Below are 12,323 nucleotides of genomic sequence, written 5' to 3'. Positions count from 1 at the left end.
AAAAGAGTGAGGAAGACACGGCTAAATTAGGAAATGATGCAGGCAATAAACGGATGGATTGCGGAAGAAAAGCATAATGAGCACGCTAATCACGCTTTCATTTATTCATGGCCTCAATATTTTTTTATAATTTCTGTGTTCATTCAATCATAAAATAATAAATCTATGAATAAATAAAGGAGTCAGTGAAACTTAAATAACAATGTGAAGGAATAAATGCATAAAGAAATACATAAATTAATTAATTATCGAAATGGACGGGAATAAGACGGAATAAAAAAAGAAATTAAAGAATGAGTAATTTTATTAGTTAAAGACGTTCGGCAGTAATGGATATAAATATGTATAAATATAAGGAATGCATTAATGAATCAATGCATGAGAGGAAAATTTGAAGAAGGAATCAACGAGTAAATCATATTAATAATGGGAGTAAGTGGGTTAAGTCCAACAGGACTTACTTCGCGTTTCCCTTAAAATGATAGTCTACTTCCTGTGGACGAGGTAAACTCTTCGCCAGAAAGAAACTAGTCTCAACTTCCTTAGACATCAGGTTACGAAAGGTATTTAGAAAATACTCATAGTTTGTAAGTGCGGAAATCATAAAGATCACTACTCATCATTATGTAATAATAATAATAATAATAATAATAATAATAATAATAATAATAATAATGGTTTTATTTAACCTGGCAGAGTTAAGGCCGTAAGACCTCTTACACTCAACCAGGACTAAACCTTGCTTACTTACATAGTTAAACATACAACTGTATCCGATTTAACTAATTACATATTATTGTTAAGCTAGAAACGGCTACGATTTACATAATAAAATCAGAAAGAGACACGTATTTACTTACTTATGGCTTTTAAGGAAACAGGAGGTTCATTGCCGCCCTCACATAAGCCCGCTATCGATCCCTATCCTGAGCAAGATTAATCCAGTCCCTACTATCATATCCCACCTACCTCAAATCCATTTTAATATTATCTTCTCATCTACGTCTCGGCCTTCTCAAAGGTCTTATTCCCTCCGGCCTCCCAACTGACACTCTATATGCATTTCTGGATTCGTCCATACGTGCTACATGCACTGCCCATCTCAAACGTCTGGATTTAATGTTCCTAATTGTGTCAGGTGAAGAATAGCCTACAATGCGTGCAGTTCTGCGTTGTGTAACTTTCTCCATTATCCTGTAACTTCATCCCTCTCAGCCCCAAATATTCTCCTAAGAACTTTATTCTCAAACACCCTTAATCTCTGTTCCAAGTTTCACAATCATACAGAACAACCAGTAATATAAATGTTTTATAAATTGTAACTTTCAGATTTTTTGAGAGCAGATTAGATGACAAAAGCTTCTCAACCGAAAATAGTAACAGGCATTTTCCATATTTATTCTGGGTTTAATTTCCTCCCGAGTGCCATTTATATTTGTTACTGTTGCTCCAAGATATTTGAATTTTTCCACCTCTTCGAAGGATAAACCTGTAATTTTTATAGTTTCATTTCGCACAAGAGACACGTATTGTGAATGAAAAAAGAATAGTGACAGGGGATCATTACAATTACGTGAAACGGTTTTACTCTGTTGGGTGTTACTGTGATATTTAGAATTTTAAGAAATTGGCTCTATTTACAAGGATTGTGATTAAGATTGAGAGTGAAATACATTTAAAGCAATTTATTTCTTGTATTATTGATTTTTTTCCTTTAATTATATATATATATATATATATATATATATATATATATATATATACTATAATGGAATGCTGTGTTACATTTGAATGATCCGTTGCTATGTAAGTGACGTCAGAATAGTGTAACGTAATTAAAAGCCGTTTCTAAGCAACTGACGTTAGATGCTGAAATTTTCGTAACATTTGATTCATTTGACAATCGGGTGTAAACGTTTCACTTTTTTACGGTAAAGTTCGCTATGGACTTGATAGATAATTGATCCATAATAATTGTTGTTATTGCTAAAAATTGGGTAAGAAATATTTTGACTTTTTTTTTTTAATTTGTCTGAGAAACTGAAGTCAGAAGGAATGGTACTACTGAAGACGAGAGTAAATAAAATTCTGGAGTCTCATCTCTGGACTTGTCAATGAACATGAAGTCGGTTGTCACTCGTTAATCATTGTAATAGTTGAACATTGTTGAATTTAATTGACCTTCTCAATGACGGACAGACTGAGCAACATTTGTTGATGAACTCTCTCTGATCGCAGGTCTGTTTTCATTAAAACAGTTGCAATAAAATTCTCGTTGAAGCTGGGTACACTCCCTAAGTGTCACATTCGTCTCGAAGCCTCCTTGTCTTGCACCATTTATTCCATTCAGCGTTCCAATTGTGAAAATCTGTTTTAAATTGTCGTTCATTAGCCAAGAACGTCAGCTGCGTTCCGATAAACATTACAATAAACAGAGGTTAAAAGTGATTCCGAACACGTGGGCTGTGACGCAACACATATGAATATGAAGCTAATTGACAGTTGACAGTCGGAGAATGTTCCTGCGACAGGGATTAAGTCGCGTTTCGTGATCTTTTTAATGTAATTTATTCATAAATATGAGCAGAAGCGTGTTCTCAAGTTCATTCTGGTCCAACAAGTTTTATGTATAAAATATTAATAACTTATTAAGCCATTCGCTTCAACTTGTTTAACAAGATTTGTATTATTCAATCACTGAAGATGTTTCACCATTCAGACATCTTTAAGACTGTGTTAAAAGTTGAAAGTTCAAAACCTGTACGACTGATTAAGTAATAGAGAAATTGAAGGCATAATAGTTGAGGCGTAATGCCAGAAAGACTACTTCATTAATGGTCCTTAAATAATCAACTAAAAAAATTTAATACAACTTTCATCACCCCTGGTAGCCTACTCCTTCAAAATTCATCCAACATGCCACGTGACCCATGTGAGTATACTACAGTATAATTTTAAGAAATGGATGACGTTTCTTGGATACACTGTATAATTATACAGGGACATCATTTTATTTTTACTTCAATTTTTATTGTACCCGAGTTTTTTAATGTACTTCATTCTCACTCCTTCTACTAGTAAACTTCCACAAGTCCTCCATACAGAACCAAGACCAAGTGAGTTTAGTACCTTCCAAAAATATGTCCGCGTTTTCCAGTGACGAAAGACTTTCAATATTGAGTCATATTTTCGCACAGGTACTGTCGTCCGTTTGCCTACGTCGCATCCCGGTTTCCCCCACTCGCTTCTGCTCTCCTCTCTGTAAAGGCTAGTGGCTGGACTGTCTTTGCTCTTTTCTGAAAACATTAATTTCTGTTAGGTATTGGATGTCTACGTAATATTATACAACTGTTTAAAATAACTTAAATAAAAGGGCCTCGCTAAGTAATTAACTGTCACGTGATTTCTCCTCTTTCTACGACCCCGCGACAAAACCACTTGGAAGGACAGTAGATAGCAGGTCTGTGTTGTTTTATCTTTTCGGATCGGGCAGAAGTGAATACCGAATTTACAGTACGTAAGGTACTCTTTATAGAGTAGGTACAGAATTATTTCAACATGAATTACCAGTACGAAAGACGGAACTGGTAATTGGAATTAGGTACAATAGTCTATAGTGCGATAATATGCACAAAAGAACTGAAGCCTGTATCGAAATGAACGGCTACCATTTAAAAAAAAACATGTTTAAATATCTAAGTTATATTATGATTATTTTTCAATTTAACTTCACTCTCTATATTGTACGCTAATGTGCTGTAGACAGTATAATATACACTGCATATAATGAGTACGTCCGAATGGATAGCTCAGTTCGTGAGTAAAAACACTTGTTAATACTGTACTCTATTTTGATTAAACAAAAACCTAATGAAAATTATCAAACTCAAAATCGCGATATTTCCTAGTTTACATAAATGGATTAACTACTTTTCTTCCTTCTTATACCTAGTAAAGTGATTTGTTTGTATTTTACGCCAGTATCATCGAATTCCAGTCGTGGAAGGGGTAGCAAACGGTGATTCCAGTTCTCAACCGTTGATCGAAAGGTATAGTCAACAACCTATCGGTCATTTATCGCGCTCTACACGCTACAAAGTCTTGTCTTTATAAGCATCTGGTGGTATATTTCGTGTTTCAATTATTCTTTCAATTGTTTGTCTCCACTTTGTCCTAGTTATTTTCAGTTTTCTTCTTTCAGGAATTATCCACTCAAATATTTGCTTAGACAATCGCTTGGTCCATATGCATCATATGCCCATACTATTTTTTTTCTCAATAGTTGTAACAGTTGTTTTTATATTTACGCTTTTTCTTATTTAATCATTTTAAACATTTTATCTAATGTTATTAATTTTTCATTTCATTTCATCTATTGTATTCCATAGATCTTACATTAGCATAAAAGCTTTAAGATGTGGAACAAGTCAAAATTTTACAATTTTTTGGCGAGATGTAGAGAGACGAGGCCAAGGATTCGCCACAGATTACCTGGCACTTGCCTTATGGTTGGGGAAAACCTCGGAAAAACCCAACCTGATAGTTTGCAACATCTTCTCCAAAAATTCATTTCTCTAGAATTAAATTTTATTGTTTTATTTTTTCATTGTTTCATTAATGACAAAAGTTCTGCTCCATCCATCATGTAGCTTTAAATTACCGTTTTAAAATTCTGTTTTATTATATTTTATGTAATATTATTCCATTGGACTCAATGTAATTTCCTTGTGAGGAATTTTTCTTTATTAATTTTAACAGTTACAGCATTAAGTTCAGTGGCATCCTTACTAAATTTCACTCCCAAATATTTATATTCCTATTCGTGCGACCAAATTTATTTCAGTTCCTCCAATAACTACACAGTGATTTTTCTCCGTGCTTACTCCAAGACACCATTTTTTACAAACTTAAATTTATTTATCATATAGTTCACATTACAATTGTCGTGTCGACCTGGTTGGCGAGTTGGTATAGCGCTGGCCTTCTATGCCCAAGGTTGCGGGTTCGATCCCGGGCCAGGTCGATGGCATTTAAGTGTGCTTAAATGCGACAGGCTCATGTCAGTAGATTTACTGGCATGTAAAAGAACTCCTGCGGGACAAAATTCCGGCACATCCGGCGACGCTGATATAACCTCTGCAGTTGCGAGCGTCGTTATATAAAACATTACATTAACAATTGTCGTCGTCTTCCTAACAAGATTAGGCCGAGTGGCCTGTTACGATCTCAAACTAGAATTTTCAGTCCATCTCTTCTTCGGACGACCCAGAGATCTTTTGCCATGCGGATGGTAATGAAACAGTGCTTTTGGAATTCTGAATCGATCCATTCGTTCGAGATGACCCTTCCACTGAAGTTGATATTTGCTGATGAACTGCATAATGGGTTCTATTTGAAGTTCTTGCATTATGTCCTCATTTTTTTATGATCCCAGAGAGTATATCCAGCTGTTGCTCTCATGAACCTCATCTCACTTGCTGTTATTCTACTGACATCTTTATTCTTCACAGTCCACGCTTCACTACCATAGCTTAATACTGGCTGTGCTAAGGTTTTATACAAGTCTATTCTTGTGTGTCTTTGTACTAGTGAAGGTTTCATGATTTTATTAATGATCCCCATTGTTTTATTATATTTACATATTTTTTCAGCAATATCTACTTCCTCATAAGGTGATAGTGTATAGCCAAGGTAAGTGAAAGTATTTACTCTTTCTGTTATTTTATTATTCAAACCGATTTTACTTGGTACAGGGAATTTCCCACAAAATGACATGATTTTCGTTTTTTCAATATTAATTTCCATGTTATATTTTTCATTGACCATATTTAAATTGTGTACTGAATATTGTAAATCATCTTCAGTTGATGCTATGAGAACTAGATCATCAACGAAAAGTAAATCATCAAGCTGCAAATTTCGATTAATTGGAATAAATCCATGGCGTGTCTGTCGCCAATCTTGAACGATATATATATATATATATATATATATATATATATATATATATATATATATATAATGAACAGAAGTGGTGAAAGATCACAGCCTTGTCGCACTCCACCATAAATGGCTCGCCATTGTGAAAGTCTATTGTTGCTTCGAATTGCTATGATGGTTGTTTTATATAAGTTGTAAATATTTTGTATAATCTGTAGAGGTACTTGATCATCTGCCAAAATCTACAGTAACTTATTCTGATTAACTTTATCAAAAGCCTTTTTAAAGTCAATGAATGCCATATGCGTTTCTAGATTAAATTCTCTATGTTTCTCAACCAGTAATTTCAATGCAAAATATCCATCACAACAGGATCTTCCTCGACGAAAACCATTTTGTTCTTCACTTATAATATTGTCGTAATGCTCGTTGAGTTTGTTTTTCAAAATATTTGCATAAATTTTATTTGAAAAAAAAAAAAATCTTTGTAGAAACTTATGGCTAGCATATCTGAATAATTCACTATTTATTAAATCTTCTCCTGGAGATTTATTGTTTTCAATTTAGCCAAGAACCCTTGTAGTTCACCCATAGAAATTAACTCTATTAGAGGATTAGCAGAAAATGGAAGCGTGAGAGCTTGTGTTGATGTAGACCATAGTTGTTGAAAATACTGTAACCAAGTGTCCTGAGAAATAACATTTATTCTTAGATTATCTTTAACTTCACAATTTAATTTCTTAAGAATTGTATAAGTCTGAGGTTGAGGCTGAGTAATATCATTTTCTATGTACGCCACAAAGTTTATCCAGTTCTGTCTATGTTTTTTTTTTTTTGGAACTTCTCTCTTTGCGATTGCCCGTTTCTTCCGATAATCAATTTGATCTTCTTCTTTTTTGGTTGAGATATACTTATTGTATGCTTGTCTTTTATCTGCAATTATCTTGCTTATATCATCATCCCACGTCGCAATCCTTTCTTTCTAAGCACGCCTTTTTTGTCCCAAACTTTCTTTGGCGGCTTGTGTCAAAATTTGTTTCATATTTAACCATTCATCTTCAACATTATCAAGAAGGGGTAATTGATCTACAAGAATATCCATTCTATTTCGGTAGAGATTAGCAATACTAAAATCTCTAAGTAAACTGACTTTGAAGAGTAAATTATCATTTTTCATATGCGTTTTCTTTCTCAACCATCTTGGTTTTAAACGTACTGGGCTAATTAGTAGATAATGATCCGTTTCTAATTCCTGGCCTCTAAAAACTCGGGCATCCATAACCATGTCTGATAAACGAAAATTACATATGATATAATCGATGATAGATTTTGAATTCCTGGCTTCCCACGTATTGTCTTTGTTCTTGCCTGTGTCGTCATCATTATAATCTATCTTTGTCATCCGAGGCTTCTGTTGAGACTTGAAAGCAATGTGAAAATGACGCTCAATGGGTTGCTAGCCCAGAGAGGTACAATTGGTGGGGTTTCCACCTATGCAGCATTTCCTCTGCATATGACATTTCAGTTATACCGCTGATACTCGGTCCCCAGAGCCTCGTTCGTTCAAAACGGGTTGCACCACGTGAAGGTGAGGATGGGATTTGGGTAGGAGAGGTTATAGATGGAATACACGTCACTACCTTTTAGCAACCCTAATTACAATTGTATTCTGCAAAAAGGTGTTCACTTCCCTGTCTGTTATTTGCATACCCATCAGCCATTACTAGGGGTTATTTGCACATCCATCAGCCATTACTAGGAAACGGATTTCTAGGTGCTAAAAACGAGAGATTTAGGACTTTATAACATCCAATTTAGGACTTTTAGGAGTTTCCATAAAATTAACATTTAATCACTTTAATTTTAGTAAATATTATATTTTAGGTGGAACTTATGCACAAAGAACTGGTACTGACAATGAGTGCTTCTGAACTGAAGACTCGAATTTTATCAATGAAAGAGACTGACTGTTGATTTCTCAATTTCATTTTCGTCTAATCTGAACAACTTACCAGCCCTTTTATGCTAGGATGAACTTTTCCAAACGAACTTCGGTTCCAGGAAATTCCCTCCCCTTCTAGGACCAATATGGAACGAACTTGTTTGCCAGTGTTTGTCTGTAAGAATTTTTTTTAATAGTATTTTTGTCATTTTTGGGGATTTTTGCATTTTATTCCCTGTATTTTTATTTTAAATATACGCAAAATACTAAAAAGACACTTTTCAAACACAAAACTTAGTTTTTTAGGCATTTATAGCAGTTTATGGTTCATTTAGGCATTTTAGATCCGATAGAATTTTAACAGGGAGATCCTGTGTATATGAAACGTAGATATATATGAATAAATACGTCTAGGACGTAGCAAACGAAATAGGTACGGAACTAGAAATCCGTTCCCTAGCCATCACACTACTCGTATTATACTGTGTCTTTCTTTTGTAGTGATCGAGAGGCTGGGAACCGCCTGGAAGCTATGTTACATAGTCATACACTGAGAGTGCGGTTTGGCATTTTTTCAGTGGTGGTATAGAATATATGCGTTACAAAAAGTGTCGTAAGCGGCGAAATTCAGATATAAGTGGCATACATACTATAAAATCGAAAAGAAGAAGTGTATACTTTTGAAATATTATTAGAAATTACATAATGTCATAAAAAGTGGGAGTAATAAATTATTGTTTACATGTTTTAATCTGTAAAATGCAACATGTCTTTAGCAATTGATAAAATTGTGTTAGATAACGTGGCCTTGTTGAAACAAGTACAGCAGTGGCAGCGTAGCTAAGCGAAAAATTAAGGAATTACTATGAGTGCTCTGTTTTCTTTTTGTGCTGCCCATGTGGTAAGACGGGTATGCAGTTATTCAGCGCAGTTATCCTCGGTGGTGGTTCGGTTACCATGCTGGCGTTGGCTCCTAAGTTCGAGGGTTCAAAATTGACAGATCATCATGGCTTTTAATGGGCGATAAAATCCTTAACACGGCTTCCTACGGGAAGGAACTAAAGTAGGAAGGTCTATGTCGTTTTTTTAAAATATCAAACCTTGTGATGAAGAAGTCAACAAATTCTTGAGTGTTTATAGAAGAAGCAATTAAAAGAACCGTAAAAATGATTACATATTGTATTGAAGTAGTAGTAGTAGTAGTAGTAGTAGTAGTAGTAGTAGTAGTAGTAGTAGTAGTAACAGCAGTAATAGTAGAGTAAGGGAGGGTATTGTCGGATACCATTTTGATATTTCAAAATAAAGGTAATTGAAAAAAGTTAGAACTGGAATTATTTAGTATTATAATAATCTCTTGGGGTCCCTGCAGATTGTACATAAGTATTAGGTAATTTACATAATATGTATTTGCTGTATAACTTGCAAAGACAAAACAGAAATAATATCATCACTGACAGAATGGGAAGCTAATGTCGGATACATTAGACATTATTATGTAAGAGGTATGATAATGCATTTAAAATAATATATTGCATATCAGAAACTATTACAATAGTGTTCTGTTTAGCCAACTGATATGCAAGCCGTTTAACATCATTTCTGGTTCACCTAAAATATTTTCTCTCCATCATTAACACATAGTCAACTAGCTTCTCTTCAAGTGAAGCTGGGAGTATTTGTTTTCGTCCAAGTTTCGATTTAACGGCTTTGGTGGGCTCAGAATTGGACCGTACATAATCAAATAATATTGATCGAGGTACATTGAATCTTTTGGAAGCAGCAAGATAGCCCATTCTTTTCTCCCGTACTGCGACAATGGCATTTACCATATCTTCAGACTTCCATTTTTTTAGACTGAATCTCTTTTTTCTTTTACTTTAGGCATCTAAAAATATCACAAGAAGAAACAATTCGTTACTTCATAATATTCGATTAATTAGAAAATTAATTACTTACATTAATTAAAAATACCCATGAGTAAAAATGTAGTGGTTTGTTATAGAAAACATATAAATGGGTTTAAGGCAGCTTTTATGTAGCGAGCAGCATTGAAAGACAGCCGCTAATGTCGGATACTATCCGACATTGCCCTCGGCTAGTATCCGACATTGCCCTCAGCTAGTATCCGACATTGGCCGACTCTTCACAAACAGTAAAACAAGCCAGCTGCATGCAACATGTTGTCGATAGCATTTCTGCAATTAGAGAATTAAGAAGCCTTATCTATGGTATATCAAATAATGCATACCATGTTGTGTAAATATAAGAATAACTTGTAACGAATAAATCACATTACTTACCCTCAAAAAGTTTTTTTTTTTTTTTTTTTTTTTTGCAGTCACGTTGAAAACACGCTATTCACACACAGTGAAGCACTCAACAGTAATGGCTATTCATGCAGATGTTCGTCTACTTGTAGAGAACGTAATGCATTATTTTCACATCAGATTGCACCATTCGATGGAAAAGAAATATGTTATCCGAGATTATCCGACATTACCAGACCTATCCGACAATCCCCTCCCTTACTCTAATAGTAGCAATGGTAGCAGTAGTAGTAGTAGTAGTAGTAGTAGGCATACTAGTAGTAGTAGTAACAGTAGTAGTAATAGTACTAATAGCAGCAGTAGTAGTATTAGCAGCAACAGTATTAGTAGCAGTAGTAATAGTAGTAGTAGTAGTAACGCAGTAGTAGTAGTAACAGCAGTAGTAGTAGCAGTAATAGTAATAGCAGTGGTAGCAGCAGCAGTAGTAGTAGCAGCAGCAGCAGCAGTAGTAGTAGTAGTAGCAGTAGTAGCAGTAGTAGTAGTAGTAGTAGTAGTAGTAGTAGTAGTAGTAGTAGCAGCAGCAGCAGCAGAAGTAGTTGTTATTTAACGATGCGTTGAACTGCATAGGTTGTTCAGCGTCCAAACTCAATGCGGGCGAGAAATAAACGCAATTTGCTTGAAGTCCTCTCATCAGAGGCAGAATTCTTTCTCACGTAAATCATGTCATGTTTAGGATTTTATCGTCCATGAAAATCCGTCATAACATCATACGCTACGGAGACTGTTGTTAAGAATTAGTACTGCATTACTTCAGAGGATAAATTGCAACGAATATTGTACCAATTCCACCTCGGCTGTGAAACCTTTTTTTTTATTTTAGTAGGTTATTTTACGACGCTTTATCAACAGCTTAGGTTATTTGGCGTCTGACTGAGATGAAGGTGATAATGCCGGTGAAATGAGTCAGGGGTCCAGCACCGAAAGTTACCCAGCATTTGCTCATATTGGGTTGAGGGAAAACCCCGGAAAATACCTCAACCAGGTAACTTGCCCCGACCGGAAATCGAACCCGGGCCACCTGGTTTCGCGGCCAGACGCGCTGACTGTTACTCCACAGGTGTGGACTGTGCAACCTTTAACATTAAAATATCACATAACAAAACTAAAAGCATATCTTCAAGTAAATGAATCGCTTATTGCAAAAACACCCTATGTCATAAAATACACATTTTGTGAAAACATGAAAAAACATTATATCGGGTTAATGAACTGTGCTATAAATAGTTATAAACTTAATTGATTACAGAGTTCCCTGTTCTTCATAATAACCCAACGATTCAGATCCAAATTTAATTACAAATTTACTTATTTACTTACTTACTGGCTTTTAAGGAACTCGGAGGTTCATTGCCGCCCTCACATAAGCCCGCCATTGGTCCCTATCCTGAGTAAGATTAATCCAGTCTCTATCATCATATCCCACCTCCTTCAAATCCATTTTAATATTATCTTCCCATCTACGTCTCGGCCTCCCTAAAGGTCTTATTCTCTCCGGCCTCCCAACTAACACTCTATATGCATTTCTGGATTCGCCCATACCTGCTACATGCCCTGCCCATCTCAAACGTCTGGATTTAATGTTCCTAATTATGTCAGATGAAGAATACAATACGTGCAGTTCTGTGTTGTGTAACTTTCTCCATTCTCCTGTAACTTCATCTCTCTTAGCCCCAAACATTTTCTTAAGCACCTTATTCTCAAACACCCTTAACCTATGTTCCTCTCTCAAATTGAGAGTCCAAGTTTTACAACCATAGGCCTATAGAACAACCGGTAATATAACTGTTTTACAATTCTAACTTTCAGATTTTTTGACAACAGACTGGATGATAAAAGCTTCTCATCCGAATAATAACAGGCATTTCCCATATTTATTCTGTGTTTAATTTCCTCCCGAGTATCAGTTATATTTGTTACTGTTGCTCCCAGGTATTTGAATTGTTCCACCTCTTCAAAGGATAAATTTCCTATTTTTTTATATTTATATTTCGTACAATATTCTCGTCTCGAGACATAATCATATACTTTGTCTTTTCGGGATTTACTTCCAAACCTATTTCTTTACTTGCTTCAAGTAAAATTCCCGTATTTTCCCTAATAGTTTGTGGATTTTC

This window comes from Periplaneta americana, chromosome 12 (assembly GCF_040183065.1).
Source record: "Periplaneta americana isolate PAMFEO1 chromosome 12, P.americana_PAMFEO1_priV1, whole genome shotgun sequence".
Classification (NCBI taxonomy): domain Eukaryota; kingdom Metazoa; phylum Arthropoda; class Insecta; order Blattodea; family Blattidae; genus Periplaneta; species Periplaneta americana.
The sequence above is the reverse complement of the archived record's forward strand: the minus strand, read 5'-3'. Positions refer to the sequence as shown.